Raw genomic sequence first — 24,636 nt, forward strand, 5'->3', positions numbered from 1 at the left:
CACAAAAACTACAGCCGAAAATAGATTTTTTGTAAGTCAAAGCACTTCCTGAAACCCAAGAAAATCATTAGTTTCATTTAGGGGTTAGCCAAATTTTGTGCTAGGGCACATAACCTTTTTTATTATTTTTACGTTTCGTCTTTGACTCATCAGTGCAGAGCAGTTCAAATTGAACTGCTTACTGCTAAACTCGGCAGTTCAATTTGAATCGCTAAGCAGACGTAAAGTTTCTGCTACTTACAGAACACTTTTTGTTTTGCAACGGAGTGCAATTTTCTGACGTGCCGAACGAAAACATGTTTTCGACTATTTCTGGCCGATGCAGGTTTGGTCATTTAGGGGTTAGCCAAATGGCGGTGCTTAGCGGTTCAAATTGAACTGCCGAGTTCAGCAGTAAGCAGACGAAACGTAAAAGTAATAAAAACGGTTATGTGCCCTAGCACAAAATTTGGCTAACCCCTAAATGACCAAACCTGCATCGGCCAGAAATAGTCGAAAACATGTTTTCGTTCGGCACGTCAGAAAAGACATTGCACTCCGTTGCAAAACAAAAAGTGTTCTGTAAGTAGCAGAAACTTTACGTCTGCTTAGCGGTTCAAATTGAACTGCCGAGTTTAGCAGTAAGCAGTTCAATTTGCTCTGCACTGATGAGTCAAAGACGAAACGTAAAAGTAATAAAAACGGTTATGTGCCCTAGCACAAAATTTGGCTAACCCCTAAATGACCAAACCTGCATCGGCCAGAAATAGTCGAAAACATGTTTTCGTTCGGCACGTCAGAAAAGACATTGCACTCCGTTGCAAAACAAAAAGTGTTCTGTAAGTAGCAGAAACTTTACGTCTGCTTAGCGGTTCAAATTGAACTGCCGAGTTTAGCAGTAAGCAGTTCAATTTGAACTGCTCTGCACTGATGAGTCAAAGACGAAACGTAAAAATAATAATCATTAGTTTGTTAAAATGAGTAGAATGTATTTATTCGAACCAAAACTCATTGTGCATCGTTTTCCGGTTTTTACAGGCTATTCGGAATACAAGTGGGTGAGAAAGAAGGGCCAGTGTCATAGGCGTCTCGGCACGACGTGGATAAAAATATTCGCATTTTACTAACTTGCACCAGCTTGTTGGAATGGTTGTCGAGATCATGAAAATTTCTGTTCATTGATTTATCATGGCCAACTAGTTCGGAATAACCATATTACACAGTATCTCTAATCCTCAGTTGCTCAAACTCAATTGAAGTAGTTTTTTTTGTAATAAATTATTTAAAATTGTTCTGCAATGTATTTTCGGCTGTAGTTTCTGTGTGTTTCATTTCTCGAAAGGACAATGTATGGAACACTTGTAGAACTAATTTGATACAATGATTTTGCTGAAAAAAGTATGTTGATACGTTAAGGCGTTTAAGAGTTATGCAATGTTTTTGAGATTTTTGAAGGTATTTTTAAGACTAATTTAAATAAGTTAAAAAAAATAACACCCTTATAATTTTCTCTTAAATATTTATTTACATTATGACCTTTCAGGAACCACATAGGATACGTTTATATCGATCTGGCATCTAATGAATATTGATATTTGAAGCTTGACTAGTTTTTGATGGAAAAATAATCATAACTTTTTATTGGTAGCTCATATGAAAGAGCTTGGTTAAGCAAAATTATGCGCAATAATTAGTACAACAACTCTTCTGAAGAGAACTTTTCCGTATAACGTTTCACAAAAAAGTGCTTTTTCAGGAGTTAGATTTCTGATTTCAATCTAAATGAGGACCAACCTAGTAACATTTCTCATCAAAAGGAGCGCCATTTGATTACAAACAACTTTTGTGAAGACACCAACTACAAAAAACTAATATTTAATAGTGAAAATATTTTTGTCACGCTAATTTCCCGTTTCGGACCACTGCGCATTGTTATAGGCGGATCGGCACACGAGTTGAGAGAGGAGTCACAATACATCTGGATGGGATTCGGAAAAAAAATACTAGTGTTTTTTTTTTCTTTCTAATTTGCACCTGATTGTAATCAAGCTAATGCAAATGGTAATGCCATAGCATAACGTTTTCATTAAAAAGAATTTTTTCGGATTGCTATAAAAAATAAGCTAAGACCGATAATTACTTTTGATAAATTTCACATAGAAGATAATTATTTAAGCTAACTTGGAAAAAAATGTTACGCCCTTGCGAGCGGCAACAACGGTATTACACATGTACTCGGTGCGATTCGATATTGCCGTAGAGAAGGTTGTTTGTGCATTTTTAATGTCATCTCGATCGGTCGTATCTTGTGCACAACTCTGAAACTTTTTTTGGATTTGAAACCGTTTTTACCGTCACTTTTAATCTTAATTTTATTTGACAGTTCAGTAGTATTATTTGCATGCTCGTAAGGCAACTTGGTTCAATATAAGTCAGACTTAAGGCGAAGCCCATTGAAGCAATACTACTGTACTGTCAAAGATGAACGCTTGTTCATTTGTGAAGTCACGATGAAAAATCTAATATACCAAAATGAAATATTTCCTTCATGCAAAAATTAGACGATGAACAATATTTTGAAATAGAATAATAATGGATTAGAAGGATTTGTTGTATCAATTGGAAATAGATATTTACAGAGTAGGTAACGGTTTCATAGTTTTTAGTTCTTTAAAGCGCAGCTATCAATTAAACAGAAAAACAGTACCATATGCTAAAAAGTTTGAACGCAACCCAGTTTGCTCAATGACGTCGTTTGTACAGCGCAATTAAAATTTGACATTGTGTGACACCCGTGATCCATTTGTCATTTATCATCACTTAGCCAACCACTCCCTTCACGTTAGTTGATATGTACGATCATACGCGGTTTTGAGTGTGTTCATGTCGCAAAAATTTTAATTTCATTTATGTCATACACATGTTGGTGATCCTCTACGTTGATTCGTCTCGAGGGAATACAGCAAAAAGATCCTCGTTTAAATTGACATATGAGATTTGAGACATGAAACTGCTTGTGAATGGAGTAACAAATCAAGTGTTTTAGAGCAAAGCTAACAAGTGTTGTTTTGATATAGATGACTGACCCGAGCTGATGAGGATTATCCGACTCATTGAGAACAGTTGGCAGACATGTCTGTATTGAAATTGAGAAATAGGGATCACGTATTCTCTACAGGGCAAACAATTTACAGGTTTGAGAAACTGTTATGATCTATTGATTTGTAAAATGGTATTTTGGGAATGTTAAATATTTATTATTCTGGCGTTCACGACGAAATAAAGAGTCAATCCATGCCAAATTAACATATTTCGGCGCATACCAATAGCATTGCCAGTATTAAAATAAACTTTATTTGTGTGCCCCAAACTAAATGAATGACCTTTCTGTTTTGCTCGGTGAGTCCCGTCAAGGTTGCTCAACAGACTAAAAAATTTCACTGATGTTTGTCGTTGTTGTTTTCTGGGTCGCGAGGAGCATTTCAAAGAGGGGTCCCACGGATGTCTCACGGTTTTAACGCCGTTAGTAGTGTTCTTCTGTTTTTGGTGGGTTTATAAGTTTGTGATGACCGTCCCAGGTGGCGTTCAGTGTTGATGCAGCTACCGTTTATCTAACCCCTCGCGATGCCGGGAGCCCGTCGATCCCTACTGAAATCGGTTGCGCTAAGGAGCTTGTATGGTTGGAGCCAGAGATGTCCATCTCCTCTGTGTGACGAAGAGCAAGCAAAATTTCTCCCCTCGCACTGACAACTTCAACGAGAGCTCTTTTCTTTCACATATATACACCACTGTTGTATAAAGTGTGCACGCATCATGAGTGCGTTTGTTTATTTCCTTTTACCTCCTTCACTGAATCGCACCAAAGTGCTAGAGCATTAGATAATAAATTCTCTGAGGTGGATGCAGATACTTTCACAGAGGTGTACACGCCGGTGAGCACTCTGGTGTATGGTTTGCGTAGAAGAAGCGTGGGCACGCAAAATCAGCAAAATAAAACAATTCATCGTAAAATTTTCGGTTTTCATTGCAAATTTTTCATAGCAAGGCCAGATCTACTCTCTATTAATTGAAGTTCACAGAAGTGTTCGCTCACCAACACGCGCCAGTGATCACTTGGGTGTATTTAGGCGAGAGCACGTGAGAGCGATTCGTGCGAAGAGAATATTATTCTCTCGCACCAGCACGAACTCAAAGTCTGTCTGTCTGGACAAGAAAGAAGTGCGCTTTCCGCTTTGTGTGGAGCGGAGCAAATTTATCCGCAGTGTGTAGTTGAAACCTACGCTCTGGTGTATCACTCTAGTGAAATGCCATCTCTGGTTGGAGCAAATAAAAATGGTACTTGTTGAGTTGAGTTCATAAAATACGAATGTAGTTTCCAACAGACTTTATGTCTACTAATGTTTCTATACAGGAATACAGTGTACAGGCGACAGTCAATAGATGAGACAACTAATTGCTCACAAATTTTTATCTAATACGTACCCGTAAATCTATGGAATTATTTAATTTGAACGATTAATTTTCTGTTTTTTTGTTATAATCCTTCACCTTTTGCCACTGCATATTTGTTTTCGACTGTTCTATCATTTTTTTTAACTACATTCATGAACAATTTACATGTCTCCCTCCGTGCAAAACAAATGGACGTCTGCAAAGTCTGATGACCTGTGGCCTACTTCTGGAGTTGTTCAGATGACTAAATCGATTTGTCGAATTTTTGATTAAGTACAAATCGATGTAGTTTTTAAAATTTGCAGTTTCACCTTTTTTTATAAATATAAAAAATCGGTATACAATTCACTCAATCTTTAGAAAAATTTCCCGGAGGGCCGAGTGTCATATACCAATCGATTCAACTCGACGAACTGAGCAAATGTCCGTGTGTGTATGTGTGTGTCGGTCGGTCGAGATCTCTGAGATGACTGGACCGATTTTGATCAAACTAGTCGCAAATGAAAGATCTACCCGTCGTCTCGAACGCTATTGAATGTTTTTGAGATAGGATGTTTACTTTTTGAATTATTCGAAGTTTGATGTTGAAATGTTTTTTGACAATATTTGTCACAATTGACCTTGAAAACAGAATATGTTTTCAAACTTAGATTCCGCACAGTAATAGCTATCCAACAAGCCATAGATTGTTAAAATCCGTCCATTTTCAACAGAGATATAGATATTTTTGTGTAAGCGTTACGGCCGTTCCGGCATAGTGCGAAAAGACTTTTAGACTCATACGAACAGTCCTATGCTCCCATATAAGGTTTCTGAATTTCATTTCGGTCCGACTTTTAGTTCCAGAACTACAGGATGATATGTGTAATGAAATTAAAGTAATGTCACTCATTTTGCTCGTAGATGACTGAACCGATTTTGTCCATCTAACATTCAAAAAAAGATATTGAGGCCTGAGGACAGTGTGTTTTAGGACGTTTTAGAAGGCTATTTTCACGCTTCAAATCTGGATTTCTCAGAAACTGTGACGAATATCAAAAAACCCAACTGACAATCTCTTAGAAAATTAGTTTAGATTATTCTGTAAAAATTTCAGAATGATTCATTGACTTTAGCGGTCGGGAAAGTCTTTTTTCTGAAGGAAGAATTGCGTAGCTGAAACGCCGTCTTTCAACTTGTTAATTGAATATATCGCCTTCAAAAGCATGGATCAAAAAATCCATCCTGACAATGTCTAGATAATTCAATTTAGATGCGATTAGTGCATAAAAACATATATGTTGTCGTGATAAAAATGAAGTTAATGTTATTTTTGTGAAGGTAAGTCGATTTCTATGACGATTTTTTCTGAGAGAGAAATAAAATCGGCTCAGAAAGGCTGCCAAACAAGCGGTAGTTTTATTGTATTTTATGTAATGTAGTCAAGCTTGTAACCGAAAATATCAAAACTTTCATGGCCCGGCCACATCGAGAGTCATTTTGCACATTTGCGAGAGAACATGGAGAGAGATATAATACGCACAGCGAGCCACGTGGTTTTACGCGACCTACTGGCCTCAGCCCTTAAGTTCCCCCCTTAAGATTTTTAATCAAATCCGACTTCAGGTTCAGGAGGTACAAGGTGATTAGTGTAAATATTTCACATAAATTCATCAAGACTTTGGCCTCACCGATTTCCGAATTCCTTTTCCGAAAGTGTCGGGAATAGTGAAGTTAAAAGAAGGCCAAAACGAATTTAACGAAAATCAAAATTATTAAAATTAACTAAATTTGTGAATTTTATCCGATTCTGATTTATTATTATTATTATTATTATTATTATTATTATTATTATTATTATTATTATTATTATTATTATTATTATTATTATTATTATTATTATTATTATTATTATTATTGTTATTATTATTATTATTATTATAATTATATCGTTTATTTACCCCCGGTTTTAACCTAATTATGATCGTTCACCGGGGAAATTTTGACTTCCGATTTTGAAATTATAGGGTAATGAGTTTTAAAATTCAAACGGTCATAGAAGATGACGATACAAAAAAATCTTCGAAGTTGGGCTCAAAACTATTTCAATTTATTCGTCATACTAATTCGTGGACATACGAACTATTTTGGGTTATAGTGGTATTTGAATACCGTTTCTTGAAGTACCATCAATAAAGACAAAAACTTTAAAGAGGAACTCACTTCTACATCTCATGGCCATGCTTAATCGATTGTCACGCATTTAGATTGAAAGGAATAATTTTAAGGTTTCATACAATTTCTATCTTCGATTCGTTTGCAGTTCTAAATTTTTAATTATAATACATTTGAAACGACGGTCATCAAAATAATTTCATAAAAACTAAACACAACGAAGAATATTTACGCGAAAATCACATGCTGATTGATAAAAAAGGTATCATCTCACTGCTAGGTGGATTAAACACGTTTTGCCTTTCTTTCTATCCTGGTTCTCAGTTTCCGGTTCCTGAAGCACCGGAAATAGTGGTCATATATTCCAAAATGGATCTCATTAAATTTTCTCAGCGATGGTTTGACCGATTTCCACAAACTTAGGTTCAATTGAAAAGTCTCATGTCACTTAAACTGGCGAAACAAAAACCGTAAAAAAATTTCTAAACTGGACTCAAAACCGTTATTCCCAATCTTAGGGTCAAATGAAAGGTCTTATGGTCCCATCGAAAATTACTGCATACTTTCGGATACAACAAAAATTTAAATCGTGATTTAGAGTACGATGGTAAAATCGAAGAAAATCTTCAAAATTTGAATAGAAACTAGTAGAGTTTGTACGTTATGCTAGTTGGTGGCCGTACGAACCGACTTCGATTATACCGGTTCTCGGGTTCCGGTTACGGAAGTACATATAATAGTGAACCCACTTCGTTTTCTGAAGGATGACCTACGCGAGCAAAACACTGTTTCATTATGTATGTTATACTAGTTAATGCACAAACAATCGCTTGGTTTGTTTCAAAACTCGAAGAGAAACATTTTAAATAGAATACCTCAGTATTATATATATGTATATATATATATATATATATATATATATATATATATATATATATATATATATATATATATATATATATATATATATATATATATATATATATATATATATATATATATATATATATATATATATATATATATATATATATATATATATATATATATATATATATATATATTTCGGTAAAGAACTCGAATTTCAAAAAATCATATCTCGAAAATTCCACGTACCATATTGAAATAAATAAATACGTGTCGAATATTTTCGAGTTCTTTACCGAACAAAATAGTCAGATGAAAAAAAAAATTACGTTAATGGAGGTTTGGTTGTATAACATTTACAACCGATTATAATCTTTCAATGAAGAAAACACTAATTCGCTCGAATGATCAATGATACAATAGGTCTATGATATGAAAAGTACGAAATATATCCACGGCTTTTTACAATAATGTTTTCAGCAAGCACGAGCAAACCTCCGAGTATAGTAGCTTATGAAGGATCAGCTATCATACACAACTTGATATTCTTGTTCATGGAATCAATAAATTTAATATTATCTTATTTTGCGACATCTATATTGAAATCCCGCACAACTATCATCGGTGTATGTTTACGAGAATATAAAAATAAATTACGAGTGATGAAAAAAACTTCTTTATTAAATGTCAAACGAAAAATTTCCTCTTAATGTTAATGAACAATAAAATATCTGACACCACTTGCGCACTCTGAAGTCAACAAATCGCATTGAAATCAATACACACAAAATTCAAATAAAAAAGAACTGAAGAAAAATGTGAAATTTTTTTCTATTTGAATCTGTGGGACTGTAAACCTTCACTAAACTAAGTATATTCACTTCCGATTCGCTTATTTCAACAGATAAGAAATTATTAGAAGGGCTGATTTTGCATAATGTTCCCCATCCCATCTTGTATTTTTCTCTAATACAAACGACCAGCAGCAGAATGATCCAATCGCTCTTATTTGAAGCAAAGCTGTCTCTGCGAACGTTCCGCAACAGAACTGCTTCCTGTGCGAATTGATTCAATACTAAAGCTATTTTGGCGAAGGGTTTTCAACATACAGAATTTTGATGTCGACTATTTCATTTCGGATTATCATGTTTCAGTGAAAGAAACTACCAAAATGTTGTACGGGATTCAATTCTGCCATTCAGGAGAGCGAAATTTAGCAATTTTCTACGATATTCAAAACTGTACGGAGCATTTCTCTCAAACGCGAAGCAGTCAATTGCTGGCTTTATTCACACTCGTTTGGTGCAATTTGCGCACTGCGAAAAGTGCACAAAGCTAATTAAATTATTCCAGATTTGCACTACTTTGATGATTTTTTATCTCCGATTTCCAAAGAAGCAATCTTCATAGTTCTTTAGATAATATTTGGAGCCATTAGAAGGACACTTGATGCACTTGCTTTACTTCCTGTTCAGTCAACTGTCAGTCATAACCAACTACGAGAGAGGCGTCATGAGTTTGCTTCTTTGATACTCTTTGGGATCAGGGTTACTTTTCCGAAAGCCATTTCGCCAAAAGCCGTTTCGCCGAATGACATTTCGCTGAATGGGCCACTTCGCCGAAAGGGTCATTTCGCTAAAGAAGACCGTTTTGTTGACCTACAATTTCTTGAATAAAGATGGGTTCTTGTACTATTGAATGAAGATTGGTTCATGAACCTCAGAACGGATGTGGTATTTTCCGTTTACTAAATAAAAAAATATCGAATGCAGCTTCGCCACATCGATTTGATTCGTGTGCTGTCCGACCTCGGTACCGCTCGTTCGGACCAAACTGAAGCAAAGAAACCTAGCTTTGATTAGACAGGGCAAAAGATTCGGTTACAGGTTTGTATGCAAGAGGCCGCCGCTTCCGCATCTTGTAGTTTTCAATATAATTGTGATCATTATATTTAAAATCTAAAATATATGTTCAACCTTAAAGACAATAGAATATGGTGATATTTTCATTTTTGTTTTCTTTTACGCTTTCCTTCGACTGGTTAGTGCATAACAGTTTATGTTCACCTGATATTCCACCTAGCAGTTCAATATAATCCGCTAGACAGTTTGTTTTGAATCAAGAAAAGGTTGAGATTCAGTAAAATAGCTAGCCAACTCAACAAGAGTATGTTACTCCAATGGCGAACTTCATGGCGAATATCTCAAACAGTTGCCAGCTGAATTCGGAAACGAACAGTCAAGAAAACAGTTTCATTTTTTTTATGAATACTCATGGGGAACCTAAAAAACGTAGGATTTCTGACATTAACCTCAATGCTACAAACATAACATGTAAACAGCCATAGAACGCATCAGGCAATCGTCGCCTACTGTCATTCACTTCAGTGTTCTGAAGGGAGGGAGTAGAAACAACAAGAAATCCCTTGTCTTCTCTTCTGTTATAAATTAGTGAAAGCTGGCGCACTCTACACCCATCGTTAAGTCAAGTTTTCTTCTCGATGCAAGCGCGAAAAGGCGGTCGATTGAAATTGAAACTGAGCACAATTGTGAGCACTCTCCCTCTCGGGATGTACCTATAAATTTATTTGTATTCTATAGCCCGTGGTAGGGCGGCCGCTTTGGGTGTTCTGGTACCTCTGACATGACATCCGTCAGTGCTCATTTAACTTCGAAGAAAATCACATTCATTAGGTAGCGCGAAGCGTCATTTGCAAACAAGTGCACTGATTCGTAGAAGGGAAGCGTACTACGGGGGGCAAGTTCAGCATAATCTGTCTTCAAATTTTGCGTTACGTTCCCGGTTACGCTTTGTGGCAGCTCTGACCGCGTTGTTGCTCCCGTGAACATTCCTAACGGGCCACATGTGCATCTGGTGCGTGGTTCCATGCAAGAATTTCATTGATACTCGCCTGAAGGATAATTCACTAGCAGTCTGTTGGAGGAGGTAGGAGACACCCGCCAGTTGATTTATGCTCTCCTCGCCACATGTCTTACAGTCCAACTGCGAGCTAGCGTTTGAAGTATATGTGAGTGTAGATTTTTGTTTCTCGTGAAAGTACACATTTAAGTAATTATTCATACGAACGAAATCGGGTGTGAATCGTGGTGAGATTGATGTTGAGCCAGGTTCAGGTCGTTGAGCAGAACCAGACGGCGGCCACGGATCACAGCAGGGTGGTTGTGATGTGTGCTAGGTAGTCTGTGGTTGCCAAAATAGACACTGTGCGATCTGTTTATTTTTGCCATCTCGTAATAACAGCATGTGTTCGACCCGCAGGATCAACAGTGGAATATCTGTAAATGATCTGTCTAGAGTGGCCAAGTAGTACAGCATGAATAAGTGCTTTCACCTAGATTGTCAAGCTGGCGAGATTAAAAAACGGTTTTATTTTTTTACTCAGTAGTTTCAAGCAACGCTGCTCAATCAATCATTGCTAGACTTCGTGATAAAAAATCAAACACGTATTTTTCAATCAACAGTATCGGATGGTATCGATAATAAATCTTTTATCTTGGAATTTAGAAAACATATGAAATAATTGCAGAAATGTATTCTGTTTTTGAATTAGTTTCATGTTATTAATTTTCCAAATAAATAATTCATGAGTGTTATAGAATGGACACTTTTTTAATTGTGATGATTCGATAATCTCCGTGCAAGACAGGATATTCAAAGAAAATACACGAAAGGCAAAACATGTATTGTTGAGCCTTTATTTAAGTTTTATACTTTTAATTTAATGCTTTTTATACGTTTCTAATTTTACATAATTTTATGAGTGCTATTCTGGTGGGGGTTTCCGGGTTACAAACATTCCATACCAGATGATCTAGGCTATGATGGTCACATGAACACTGGTTATTCAGAAGCAAGGCAATTATCAAAATGATAAGTCCTTAGTTCAGTCGGTGTTGAACAGTCGTTGGCACCGCACGCGTATAGCTCTTGGCTCTTAGAAAAATTTTCTGGCTCCCTAGAGTTTTATTGATTCAAGGCTTCAGTCTTTTTCAAGGCTACCGGAATCACTAACAGTCTTTTTAAAGACTAACAATTAGTCAGCCTTTCTCAAGGCTATACAAAGAGTGCTATTAGAGTGACTAAGTGATACAAAGAGTGATATTAGAGTGACTAAGAAATTATTCAGCCTTTTTTAAGGCTAGCTATTCAAAGAACTATTCTTCGAACTAATCAGTCTTTATCAAGGCTTTTCCAAACTAGGAGTCTAATCGAAGACTAATTTAGCCTAGTTAATTTAATTCAAAATTTCATTCATTTCAAAAATGCCTGCGTCCAACCGGAAAGGCAACAAGCCTAAGGCTAAAAATAATTCAATACGGAATAAATCACAATCCGTTATTCAACATTTTTCTAATAACATTCACGATCTTATAGAATCTGAATGTAAAAATAAAAGACAACGGACGGATTTCCCTCCCGCTGATTCCATGCCGTCTAACAATATTTACGAGATTCTTCCTGAATCCGATTGAGAGGAAAATTCTTCAAAAATTTCCAAAATGGACGCCTGTTGTTCTGGGAAGAAACATCAATGTATGCCACCAGTGACGGTGATGATTTCCGACTTCAAAGCATTCCGTACTGAGCTTTCCACTTTTCTCCCGGAAGAAAAAGTCTCATTTCAAATCGGACGAAGAGGAGAATGTCGAGTCATGGTTGATTGATTGGAAGATTACGAACGTCTTATTCGATATTTGTCCAAGAAACTTCATAATATCATGATATAAAATTAGACAGACCCTTCAAGGCTGTCTTGAAAGGCTTATCAAATGATCAAAGTACTGATGAAATTAAAAATGAACTAAAAGAATTGCTTGGTTTTGCCCCTTCCCAAGAAATATTTAGGAAAAAAGAGCGAATGGTACTTCTAAACCACGCTCTGGAATTTCCCATGAATTTTCCCTAATACACTTCAATCGAAGTTATGTAAACAATTTGAAAACTTTAGAAAAAGTACGTTTCATTTCCCACATTAAAATTCATTGGGAACATTATAAACGGCATAATCGTATTGCAAACTTAACGCAATGTCGTCGTTGCCAAGGCTTCGGCCATGGAACCAAAAATTGTCATATGGATATACGGTGTTTGAATTGTGGTAAATTGCATTCGAAAGACGTTTGTCCAATTAATGAAACCACTGATAAATTTTCATGTTCAAATTGCGATGGAAATCATAAATCCAATTATTTGAAATGTCCTGTCAGGGAAAAAATTTTAAACGCTCGTTCGCTTAGACAACAAGTTAAATCAATGACCTTAAATTTACATAACATACCTGAAAATCAAAAAACCGTTACAAATGCCACGCCTAATTCTTCTAAGGCACTTATTTTTTCGAGCTTAAAACAAAACACCTATTTTAATCCACCTAGTGGTGTAATGATGCCTTTCTCATATTACTTATTACATCATAAATATAACCGTGAAATTCGCAAAAACAACTGTTTATTGAAAAGAAATAGGATAATTTGTTCGGATCTAATCTCACAAACTCTATAAATCCTGTTTAACCTGTAGTTCCGGAACCGAAAGTTGTATCCACAACAAATTGAGGAATTCCGTATGAAACTTTAAGACTTTTCTTTTGAACCTATAAGTTTGTGAAAATCGATTTGGCCATCTCTAAGAAAAGTGAGTGAGACCTTTTTGCAGTTTTTTTTAATTCTTCCGAAACCGGATTCAGATAAATGGAATAGCCGAAGTTGGTTCGTTTACTACCAACAAATATGACCTACTAAGTGGAATAGTTTTGAACGTAGTTAAACCTATACTTACTATCTCTTCTAATTTCGTTGAAAAAATGTTAACATTTCACGAATATTAAAGTGCACGTTGATCTACCATAAACATATAACTCGACCAACCAATCAGAAGCAAGGTAACATTGGGAAACCAAACCAAGATATACCATTCGGTAGAGTTTAGAATGCGCTTTTTTGCGGTACCACATTTTCAGAAATCGCACGATATGCTCATAATAGCTTGTTCAAAACCCGTTTTAATCCACCTAGTGGTGTAATGACACCTTGCTCATATCAATCATACTCCCATATACAATACTGTATTTTTCAAAATAGTTTTCTTCGATTTTTGAAAGAATAACCGAAACCGTCTGCTGATAAAAACTATCAATTGGAGTAGTTTTAAGGCCGATTTAGAATTTATTTTACGTTTTTTTGCCCTTCTAAGTGATGGTTAAAAATTTTTAACACGCTTTACCCTATATTTCCGGAACCGGAAGTCGGATCCGGATGAAATTTGGGAATTCTTTTTGAGACCAGAAGAATAAGTAGACGAAAAAGTGACAAAATCAGAATCGACCTTCTCCGATTTGGATGAAACTTTGCACATGGCTTCAGTATGGCAAACCATAAGTTTTGAACCGATTGTTGCATTTCACAAAAATTGCCTTTTTCAAATCGTTGAAACTCGGAAACCGTTAATTGTACAAAAATGGCGTTCAGGAAGAAGTTGTAGGGAATCGATTTAGTACTCTAAAAAAATATACACTGAAAGAAATTTTTCATTTTTTTCTCAATAATTACATAATAATCTGAAAAATTAAATAAAAAAAATCAGGGTTTTAATATTTTTTGATAATTTTATTTTAAAGCTCTTATTAAAACCTACAGATTGATGGCTATCCCATCCGTGCCTTTATTGAAATTTCGAATATATCTGTAAATTGTTTTAGCTGTAACTTCTTCATTTTTGAAAAGGCACGGATGGGATAGTCATCAATCTGTAGGTTTTAATAACAGCTTTAAAATAAAAATTATCAAAGAATAAAAAACTTAAAACACTGATTTTTTTTTATTTGGTAATTATTGAGAAAAAAAATGAAAAATTTCTTTCAGTGTACATTTTTTTAGAGTACTCAATCGATTCCCTATAACTTCTTCCTGAACGCCATTTTTTGTACAATTAACGGTTTTCGTGTTACAACGATATGAAAAAGGCAATTTTTGTGAAATGCAAAAACACATACGCCCGTTTTAGTCGTGAGTCGGATTGACCTCTCCATCTTTTCAAAACTTATGGTTTGCCATACTGAAGCCATGTGCAAAGTTTCATCCAAATCGGAGAAGGTCGAGTCTGATGATCTGCTGAGCATTTCTGAAATTGTTCACCACATGACCTTTCATATAAGTTTAAGTTTGTGAAAATCGGTCAAACCATCACTGAGAAAAGTAAGTGAGATCCATTTGGGAAAATATGATTACTATTTCCGGTGCCTCCGGAATCGGAAACCGGGAACCAGGATAGCCGGAATCGGTTTGTTTGGCCATCTACTGATAATGACAACCGATTAAAGTAGTCTTGAAGCCAGTTTAGAATATTTTTGTTCGTTTTTTTGTTTCGCTGCTCTAAGTGACAATATACCATTTTTGACATACTTTACCCTATAATTCCAGAATCAAAATTGGGATCCAAATGAAATTCAGAAATTTTGCTAAAGGACCATAAGACATCATTTGTATCTAAGCATGTGAGATTCTGTCACGCCATCTCTGAGAAAAGTTAATACACATATTTTCAGGAAGTCAGATGCAAACAAAATTAAGGAATTTAGTATGGGATCTAAAGAACTTTCATATAAATCTAAGATTGTCAAAATAGATTTGGTCATCTCCGAAAAAAGTGGTGCACTTACTTTCACATTTTTTACATATTTTAAATCGTAATTTCGAAACTAATATTCAGGAATTTTGTATGAAACCACAAAACCTTTCCTTTGAATATAAGCTTGTGAAAATCGGTTCAGCCATCTCCCCGGGAAAAGTTACTGCAAAAGAACATTACATACACACACGCCCATACACACAGAGACATTTAGTGTATTTGACGAACTGAGTCGAATGGTGTATTGCTGATTTGTCAATAACATGTTAGTGTCGGGTACACTCAGTGAAGTGAACATGTCGAAATTCTTGTCAAGTAAAGAGCATTTGCGAGAAGTGTTGATTCATTAGTTTGTTTTAAGAAAAAAAAGTGCTGCTGAGCCCTGTCGAATTTTCGTTGAAGCTTACGGGGAACAAGGTCCATCGGTTGCGACTTTGATTTAACCGATCTAAAAACGAGAATTTCAGTGTGAAAGACAAAGAACGCACAGACCCATCCAGAAACCTTAAAAATGTCGAATCGCAAGGATTGTTAAACGAAGAGAAAAGCTCAAAAACAGAGGTTTTTAATATCTTGAATCATGCTTGTACCGAAGCAAAAATATTGAGAGAATTCATTTAGGGGTTTTGGTATTTTGTGGGAATTGGTGCAAAGTGAACATGATGTTTCATAGTTTTACGTTTCGTCTTCAAGTCATCAACTCAGCATTAGCAGTTTGTGGAAATTAGAATGCTCTGATTATGATATTTCCAGGGAAAAGTCGCCATAACAAAATTCAGTTTTGAAATTTTGGAAACATAGATGGGAAAAGTCAAATGAATGAAAAACTTGCAGAAAATATCATAATTTTGAAAAAAAAGATACGTTTAGAGGCAATTTCGAACCTGCGTTCTAATGCATTTCGTGCATACGTGTTTTACTATTTCCGCCACCCTGAGCTGTTGTAGACAAAGTTCTTCAACAGAACCTAGTTAGTACCGCGGGCATGAAACATGTTCTAATCCTAGCTGTCTCGGCACCTTCTATTCAAACATCGTCTCTGTCCATCAGACAAACCAGTCTTCTAGCTCTATCTCTGCCATTGAGAGTATTTTTCCGAAAAATGATCTTTTCTGTGATCATTAATCTGACTTTTGCAAACTATGAAGTTTGACTACTGAGCGAGACTGTAAAATGTAGGTTGGTCAATTCATCGGAATCGAACCAGTTCCTAAACAAATTACAAGCTGATAATATTTTTGATACTGAGGCTATAAGTGAAATGATAAAATGTTTGGAGGGTAATGATGACATCCAAACTATAATAAACTGTTACTAGTTCTGCAACTCAAACGGATACAGGCTCTTCGAGCTTGATGGAGACGAATAAAGTATTATTTTAAATACTGCAGTAGCCTTATTAACCTTAGACGCGACACAGTAGGAAATTTTCTGATAGTCAAAATTCTGGAATTCATTTGCGAATATGTTATTTCTTTCGAGCTTAGGCGTTTCACGATAAAATATGATTGTGAGATCATACTAAGTGTAAAGAAGGGATAGGATAAAACTTCTAAGAAGTAATCGACAATATTTCCTGGTATTTACAGTTTGTACTGATAATGCTAACTAGTCTTTCAACATAAATATTTCTATTAAATGGATTGAGATGAAATATATTGCATTGTGTCACGATTCGGCAACTTCAAAATGTTCTTTTAATTTGAAAATAGGGCGCTTACTGTTTTTACAATGATACAGTGATAGTGGATTACATATTATTAATATATCTAACCTTTTCTTTGAATAAAATACAATGCAAAAGAGTATGATAGTGTAATGCGAAAAAAATTACCACGAATCGGTTTCAATGAAAACACAGCTGATAGTTGAATTACGCTGTCAATTTAAAAAAAAATTGATACTAAAATTGAAACCAATTGGCATGCAATCCGCAATGGAATCCCTTGGTAGTCGGTGCTGTTGAAAACCATCTGTTGGGAAACTCCGTTTCTCCTTTAAATCGAATGAGCGTGTTCTCAAGCTTCACTGACGTCGTATCCCGAGCAGAGTGTGAGATCAAATAGAAAACTCATTTTGATGTTGTGATGTTCGCATTTATCGATTACTCAATTTGCTGTTGTTTTGGTCGTTTTAAAAGGCAAAAAATCAAAATCGAAAGCAAAAAGATATTCCGATGATATCAAACAGAAAACTGTTTTTGCTAACAGCGAAAGCAAACTGAAATCTAAATAAGATATAGATTTTTTCTTAATTTAATTTATAAAGTTTTTATTTATACCCGGTTTTAACCTAATTATGGTCTTATCGCCGGGTATCAGTGGGGGGGGGGGAGTTTTGGGTGGGGGGGATTTTTGGGGTTGGGTGGTTTGGAGGGGGTATTTTTACATTTCATACGTTTTACAATTCATTTCTTACAGACTAGAGTGAGAGAGAGTGTGAGGTGAGAGACATTACATTTTTGTGTTTTGGTGGTTTATGTTGTATCGGGGGGAGAATCGGGGGGGGGGACAAGATGTGTGGCTTTATTGTTAACTGGTTATGTATGCTAGGGTGGGGCAAGTGGGGGACTGAGAGAGATGGAGACGGGTTGTGGGAGGTTTACGGCTATGATTCAATGGTTAAGAAGGCGAGCAAGGGGGAAGAGAGAGATAGAGACGGGTGGGGATGGTGGGGGGCTTAAAACTATAGTTTGTGATGCTGGTCCAAAGGTTGTAGTTCCAGATTTTTTCTTGTTAATAGCAAAACTAGTTCTCAATTTGAAATTATTATCAAATAACGAAAACAAAACTGGAGTGCATAATCAGTTTTTGATTTGCTTTAAAAAGACATTACTGAAAACCAACAAGTCGCGAGTATAAGCTAAAAATAGATTGGGCAAAAAACCCGGGATAGTATACCTTTAGGTGATATCACTAGCAACAATAAAAAAAGCGCTCCACAGAGGGACTGGGTTTCGAACCTAGGTAATTTGAATTCCGAACTCTCTGCGAATGCTATGGACTATGATGTTAAGCTGTAAGTGGATGGAGAATTTTCGATCATATGACAAGCAGTGTTGATTCGCAAAGCTGTATACAAGTAGTTTTAGCCGATGTACACTCGTTTCATCGCATCCGTCCCGCAACCGTCGTAAATGATAGTGCGGCTATTTGACAGGTATGAAAATGTCCTCTTTTTTCTTTCTCGTATCCAAAAGCTGTAGCATCTCATTTGATCTCATTCTACTCGAGTATATAATCACTTTGAAATACGAATTTCGAGGCTCACAAGAGCGAGCGCTTCAGAATAAAGCCTTTTACAGCAAAGGCTCACTGAAGACGTGAATTAGGAATCTGACAAAAAGCAATCCCAGATCATATATTATTTCGATTCCAAAAAAAAAAATGTCTGACTTATTACGACTAATTGGGACAATGAACCAGTATCTCACCTCTGGCCACAGACAGCATCACACTGATTTCGAAAGTTTTTAATTTTTGTGTAGACTTAAATTCGGGATCATTCGATGAAGATTTATTTCGGAGCGAACATCAAGCAATTCATTTGCTTGCTTCAGATAAAATGGAGTAAACATAGATAATTTATGGAAATCTGATTATTTGGAGAATAGGGTTTTCTAAGTTTTTCAAATATTAATGCAAAATAGCTAGTGTGCAAAAATACGATCTAGCTCAGAACCTGAAATCTCCAAAGCTTTTTTCTGTGGAAAGTTGTTCAGGATGTCAAGGTCTACATTATGAAGAATATGTTAGATAGGACGAAACTACTGAACGGATTGCTATCAATTTTGGCACAGATACTTCTTGCTCTTCAGAGATGGTCATAAGTGTATGTTTATGGGGAAGGGGGGCCTAGCAAGGGTCTTTAACAGGAGATCATAAAAAACATTATCTAATTGGATGAGTATCGATACTTTTTGAAGACCATTTTGAAGGATGAGTATCGATACTTTTTGAAATTGTTGGTTTGAAACATGTAAAGGATAAATTGTATATACGATAACTCCAAAACAACTCAATAGATTATTAACTATTTTAGCACAAGTAACTCTTGCTGTTCATAGTTTCTTATAAGAGATATTTTAAAGAGGAGGGGGCGGGGGAGGTGCTGGTTGGCCAAATGTTTCGAGTTTTACGAAATCGAAATTTTTCGACAGGCAAAGATATTTATTACAAATAAGAGATGATCGTTAGGATATTTTTTCTTGTCGAGATCAGATATTCATTGCACAGGTGAACAAAAGGTTGGAGTTTGTAGCAAGTGCCTCTAAAAAGAGGTTTATTGTGAAATTTATCTTATTCGTCGACAAACGAGGGAGGATATAGACTTAAAGAAAAGAGTCTCGAAAATCAATTTTCATCCCCCCCCCCTCTCTTTTTTTGACGGATACTTTTCACATTACTCAGAGGGTAGAGAGCGGTTGCAAGTTCACTAACAAAAGGCAGGGGGAATAAACATTCTTAACCAAGGGAGGTAAAATTGATCTGAATTGACGAAGAAATCATAAAATTAATGAGCATTTTTTTCATGTAAATTGAGAAAACTGTCGAACCGAGCTGATGAAAATAAGTTTACGATAACATTTGAATTAACTGAATCGTTATTCTATAGAACGAAAGTGTTATCTAACGTAGTTCTGAACAGCCTTTCGTTATCCAATAATCATTATCACAATCTTGAGCAATTGTGTGGAAATAAGTTGTGTTTCACTACGCTCTGAGTATTTCAATGGTCAGAACAATTTCTAAAACTGTTTTTGCGGCCTTGCCTTCACGAAACATTTCTGAGCAACGCCGGGTAATTCAGCTAGTATGATATAAAGAAGAGCGTATTATTCAAAGGACTTGTTAGTTGATACACGGAAAAACAATCACTTTGGCAATGCCGTTCGTCGATTTCTGAACCACAGACAATAACGGTCAAAACAACGACCGAAAATAATAGTCAGAACATTTAACATCTTTTTTTAACTAAAAGCGAAAACTGTTAGAGAATCTGATATTTAACGTATCCCACCAGAAGAAAATCGTTGACGTCAAATGTCTTTTTGATATCAAGTTCCTGAAGAAGGTCTTTCTGTGGCTGACGATTAGCGAGATGAGAATGCCCAGGAGATCGCTAACTTCAGATAAACGTGGCACCAATCATCACCAACCTATCCAATGTTCTCCAGATGTGTGGTGCTACAACAATAATCTCGCAAGTAAAAATATACCTTATTGGTGTAAAAGCAGCAAAAGTTTTGACAAAAATCTTTTCCTTGATCACGGTTATGGTTCCGGACAACTGCCACAGTAAGCATTTTTTGTAAAACGCAACGTAGAATTAAAGGAATATTTGTTCCTTTAAAATTTATTTTTGCATTTTTGTATCGCCTAATGGAATTAGTCCTATTTTGATGCAGTTATTAAGTTGTTGCTTTTGAATAACCATTTTTGGAGTTTCCAAAAATTTTTGCTCGCAAGTTTTTTTTTCAAAAGTAACAGCTAAAAGATAACATAATGTGATATCAATTGAAAAATTGATGAGCTGAGATCAAATTAAGATTTCAATGTGATGTTGCTATCAAAATAAGATTTCAATTTGCTCTCGTTTTGATGTTTGACTTTGCTCGGGATGCGTGATTCATTCATCCGATGCTGATTACTTATGAATTGTAGCACGTGCTGATTTGTTTTCCATCAGTGATTTGTAGCGAAATTTCTTACTGCACTGCTTGATTTCCAAAAGATGCATCGTTATTTCGCGGATGAGTTCTGTTTTTGCCGAAATACTGGAATATTGTCCACTGTTTTGCCGTTAATGGTCGTCGTTTGGATAATTCATAAATCTTTTTCAATTTTAGCCTCTATCATCATCAAGAAGATAAACATTATTCTCTTTACTCAAATAAATCTCCAGTGATCATCAGTACGTTCCGACAAACCGGATTTGAATGGAAAGCATCGTTTCTAACTGGATCAAAAATACACATTTTCCAACTTCGTGATCTTTCCTGTTCGCAACCTTTCGATATTTTATTTATAATCATCCATTCGCGAAGTGATCAACACTGTGAATCAATGTTTACCCTATTTGTAGCATATTGTTTACGTTCCTAATTACTTCAAAGTGGCTCGTTTTTCGCGCTTGTTTTGCTATATGAACGGAATCAGCAGTTCCCGGGGGATAGATGATTTGTGCGCTGCTCGACACCGGGATGAATGAAGGGCACAAGATCCTCACTGCACGTTGATGTGCTGCTCTTGAAAAGCTTTTCTCGATGAACCTTGGCTGGTATTCTAAATACGGAACGAGTTTGTAGAGCGGTGAGTTTATTTTTCGATCGGGTACGTCTAGTGTCACCATTTTAATTCGCACCGTCTCTACCTCTAGTACTTTTTATTACCTACCGCTCACACAGGTTTAAAGTCGGAGTGTTGTTTAATTGCCACGCAGATTAGGACGTTGTGAGAAAATCGTGAAATTATTTGTGGCAATTTCTCTAGTCGTGTCGGTTACTGACCGGTGGTCGATTAAGGGGAATGTTTTGACCAACCGAGATTTTCAGACAGCACTATGAGCGAGAATGTTGCAGCTGTTTGGCGAGCGGCGCTTTAACCTATGCGAAATGTAGTCTATCTTGCGCAAGTGATGAAAACAGCGGTACGACTGTTCGGACTCGTGGGTGGGTGCGATGTGCTTATTTGAATCATTCAGTTCCAAGAAAGTAATTTATTACACTGTCGGACAATCTTGACATGATAGACGCACGACTATTGGTTACTGAATCGTATATCGTATTCGCGCGGAAAATGTTTCGAATTTCTAGCTCAAAAGGGACCGATGAGTTGTGTTAAGCCAGTCTATGATAGATATGTCACATGTGACAGCAAGTCCAATTACCACAATATCATAGGATACAAGAGGTCGAAAATAATCAAGGGTCGAGTAAAACAAAACGATAAATTTTGAAAATGCCGCATGTAGGAAATTGTCAAGAGCTTGAGCGACCACTCCTGGTTGTTACTCCGTTGATGATTGAAATTAGTTGAAATTGTAGTAGAATGCAAGGAATTTTAAACCAATAGTCTTATCTGTCATTATCTAACATCAATCTATACGAAATTTCTTTCATCGTATTATTAAATCTAATTTTTTCATAACCAATCTAACAGATAAGACATATTTTGTGCTCTCTGAGATAGTCAAGTGGTTTTCGTGATTTCAAAAAAGTTTTGTGCATATAAAAACTTCATTAGTTTTTCGGCATTAACGTATTAACGCACTGCATAACTCGAATGATCAAACAATCGTAATTAACGTACCGGTATAAAAAGCAATAGCAAACTTATATCAAACAAATAATTCATTTTGATATCATTGCTTATTTATGATTTTTGCCTTTCTCATATAGAAAGGTTATGCAATCACTGTGAAAACCGACTTTTGAACCTAGGCCCGGAGGGCCGAGTGTCATATACCATCCGACTCAGTTCGTCGAGTTCGCAAAATGTCTGTGTGGGTATGTGTGTATGTAACGTTTTTTTGTACTAACTTTTCTCGGAGATGGCTGAACCGATATAGATTCAAGTGAAAGGTCTTGTGGTCCCATACAAAATTCCTGAATATTATTTGGGTCCGACTTCCTGTTCCGGAATTATGGGGTAAAATGTGCAGAAAATTGTGAAAATAAGTACACTAACTTTTCTCAGAGATGGCTGAGCCGATTTTCACAAACTTAGGTTCAAACGAAAGGTCCTGTGATCCAATGCGTAATTCCTGAATTTCATGCGGATCCGACTTCCGGATCCGGAAATATAGGGTAAAAAATTGTATACCATCACTGAAAATGGGGAAAAACCTTAAAAAGTTTTCTAAATCGACCTCAAATCTTTTCAAATTGATAGTTTTTATCAGTAGACGGTCAAACAAACCGACTTCGGTTATTCTTTTTAGAATCGAAGAAAAGATATTTTGAAGAATACCACAGTATTATATATGATAGTATGATTGATATGAGAAAGGCATCATTACACCAAAGTAAAGTTCTGGCATTACATCCCTTTTGTGGAATTTGGCCTTTCTGTTTCAACAGACTTCGCAGCCGATTCTTAGTGTACAGAATCATTGCATGGCTAGTACTATGGATCCTACTGACACTAAGAATCCTTCCAGGTCGGGGATCATTACACCACTAGGTGGATTAAAACAGGTTTTTATATTTAAATTGCAAAATAATGTTACAATTAGGTATGGTAGCTTGTTTTGCTGTTATTCCGCAATGTAGTCAAATAATCTATGTAGGTATAAGACCAACATGTTAAATAAATTGTTAGAAAATTTTGTCAACTTCTAGAGAAGTTTTGAAAGTTTTCAATAAATTCAACAAAATAAGCTGAGCATTTCATGTAAGAAAAGTATAAAAAAGTCTCCAAGGAACAATCTCACCAGTATCCTTCCTCTTCTATTCGCATTGCTGTTGACAACGTGAGATGAAACACGACCACTGAAAAAATAAAATAAAACAAATACTCGCGAATGGGTTTGCTGCAGACCAACTTCAGATTTTCCGATTGAATCACACGATTGACCTGTAATTTTTTTACACATTCCATAGAAATCTGATAACACCGACATTGATATGCATACGGCGCTTTGATCGGTTAATATCGTTGAATTTTGGTGCGGTAAATTATCTGTTTCCGCCGCTTGAGCATTTTTAGTTTTGCGAATCAACATTTTTCAATAAATAGCTCTCTCACTACTGAACACACACTTGCCAAATCTGCACTATCACTCAAAATAACTGTTTCAACCAAATTTTTAACTATACGTATCAAACAATACATTGAAAATAAACATTTTTGAGAGCTGCACTTAGACACCGCATCGTACTCCCAGTGATGCCAACTCCTTTTCCTTTTCAATAAATTTAGCAAAATGCAAGAAAAACTGAAATTTTATGTGATATTCATTAAAATTTTGGAATTTTCAATGTACAAACTTAGCAAAATTATAAAGCAATATTATTATAATATGTCATTCATTTGATAACTTCAATCGCGTTCCTTCAAAGGTAATTCAAATACATTTTAAGTTTAGCCACTGTTTTCTACATTTCAATATAACCATGTTATTGTTTTGGTATTGGAAATACCTCAATTGGATATCACTCTGCTCATGCGGGTGACAATTTAAGGTATTCTGTTTAGCTATTTTAGCTTTTAATTCAACCTCACGAATATCATCATATTTTTCGCCTCGAACAGTCATCGGGCGCGGTTCGCTTTTTCGAGCGCTCCGCAAGTAATTTATATTTATTTATTCTTTGACGCGTAGTCTACGTCGCGCGCGGGCTTTTTTCATAGCCTTTCGGACAAATTTTATTTAGAATAATGAAGTGCGGTGTAAAATCGTGTGTTAATATTGACGATCGCTTCCTTTGGAAATGCGAATTCTGTGAAAAATCGTACCATTCAGCCTGCATCGGCGTGCAGCGGCATCAAGAAAATTTTATTCTGGCATTTATGGTACCAGTGTGTGCCGACTGTC

At 35.9% G+C, this 24,636-nt stretch overlaps 1 protein-coding gene across 3 annotated transcripts in view; it reads left to right on the forward strand.

The window, feature by feature from the left end:
- The first annotated feature begins 10,121 nt into the window (after positions 1–10,121).
- Positions 10,122–24,636, forward strand: part of LOC131430838 (calmodulin-lysine N-methyltransferase) — a 66,044-nt gene continuing 51,529 nt past the window's right edge. Inside the window, exon 1 of one of the 3 annotated variants that reach the window (XM_058596064.1) lies at positions 10,122–10,480. The gene's annotated coding sequence lies outside the window, so the exon portion shown is untranslated. Of the gene's footprint in view, positions 10,481–18,156; positions 18,259–24,636 lie in introns of those variants that run through there. The other 2 variants (XM_058596065.1, XM_058596067.1) reach the window with 2 other exon arrangements.

The sequence above is a fragment of the Malaya genurostris genome, chromosome 2, assembly GCF_030247185.1.
Source record: "Malaya genurostris strain Urasoe2022 chromosome 2, Malgen_1.1, whole genome shotgun sequence".
In the NCBI taxonomy this organism is placed as follows: domain Eukaryota; kingdom Metazoa; phylum Arthropoda; class Insecta; order Diptera; family Culicidae; genus Malaya; species Malaya genurostris.